Consider the following 1,766-nt stretch of genomic DNA (forward strand, 5'->3'; position numbering starts at 1 on the left):
CAGAGCTCTCGTGAGCAGAGATGGCATGCCAACCACTTGGGCCAAGCTAATGGAAGCATCGCGAGTCTTCGCGCGAAATGAAAAACAAATTGCCCAAGATAGAGTAAGAGAAAGAGGGCACCAAGCAGAAGCACCGCGCAACAACGAAAGGAGGGGCAAACAAAACTCTGTATGGTCCAGGTTGCAACAAACCAGTTTTTCTCCCGCAGAAAAGCAGGCGCAACCAAGCTCACCCCAGCCCCAAAAAGACAGTCGTAATCGCGGAGAGGGTGACAAGAGGGAGGGGGGCAGAGAGCCTAACAGACCTCTACCAAGAATATGGACTCCCCTCACTAAAACGCCTTCACAAGTGTTAAGCACAGAGAATGTCCAGTTTAAAAGCCCCAAGCCACTACACTATAAGGGACCACCAAACAGTGGCAAGTATTGTGAGTTTCACAAGTCCACAGGGCACAACACCGATGCATGCCACCATTTGAAGGATGCGATTGAAAGAGATGTGAAATCAGGCAAGTTGGCTCACCTGGTGAAAAACCCAAGACCAGAGAATGAACAACCAGATGGAGCCTCAGCCAGCAAAAAGTTCAAAAGAATCTGTGTAGCCGAGGGAGGAAGGCAAGGGCAAAGATCGAGAAAGAGAAGCGCGCAAGTCCAAGGAGATTGGCGCGAGCAACAAGTAATCTTCCCAAGAATCAGGGGAGGCCCTTCTATCAGCAGTCCTCTAGTCATCACTACACACATTGCTCATTATGAAGTGTCAAAAGTCCTGGTGGACACTGGCAGTGAATCAGACATCATGTATGAGCAATGTTTCAGGAAGTTGGATCCAGCAGACTAAGCAAGGCTCGAAATTGTGAATGCACCAATCTCGGGTGTTTCAAATGAAATCATTCACCCCTTAGGTCAGATACAATTTGAACTAACTATGGGGGATGAGAAACACAAGCGAGCTGAAATTGTCAACTTCTTGGTCTTGCCCACCACTTCATGCCACAATATGATCTTGGGTAGAGGAACGATTGTCCAATTCAACGCCATACCGTCGCCAGCGCACGGCGCGTTGGGGTTCCCAACACCAACAGGTGTAACATTTGTATACCGAGATCATTTGTGCGCAGTGACAAGTATTCCGCGGGAAGGGAGAATGAAACTTCCAATGGCAAACAACGCGCCAGAGGAATGGATTCTCAACCCAAAATTCCCAGAGCAAACAATCACAATTGGAGCTACGATATCAGACGACACAAGGTTGAGAATGAAAAGATTGCTCACAACGTATATGTCGGTCTTCGCGTGGCAACATTCTGATATGACTGGGGTTCCGCGAGACCTGGCGCAACATTCTCTCAACACGTTCAAGTCCGTAGAGCCAATTGCTCAAAAGAAGAGAATCATGGGGGATGAGAAGGCAAAGGCCATGAATGAGCAAGTAGAGGATCTACTGCGCGCAAACATCATCCGCCCAATACGATACCAGACATGGGTAGCCAATCCTGTGATGGTAAAGAAGAGCAACGGGTCATGGAGGATGTGCATTGACTTCAAAGACCTCAACAAAGCATGTCCAAAAGATTGTTACCCCCTCCCAAACATTGACGCGAAGGTGGACTCCGTGGCACCATTTAAGCTCAAATGTTTTTTGGATGCCTATAAGGGCTATCACCAAATTCAAATGGCACCACAAGACGAGGACAAGACTGCCTTCAGAACCGACAAGGGTGTTTTTTGTTACACAAAAATGCTCTTTGGTTTGAAGAATGCGGGAG

The sequence above is a fragment of the Bidens hawaiensis genome, unplaced genomic scaffold, assembly GCF_021521415.1.
Source record: "Bidens hawaiensis isolate Kalapana, Puna unplaced genomic scaffold, B.hawaiensis_p1.1 tig00051537_1, whole genome shotgun sequence".
Classification (NCBI taxonomy): domain Eukaryota; kingdom Viridiplantae; phylum Streptophyta; class Magnoliopsida; order Asterales; family Asteraceae; genus Bidens; species Bidens hawaiensis.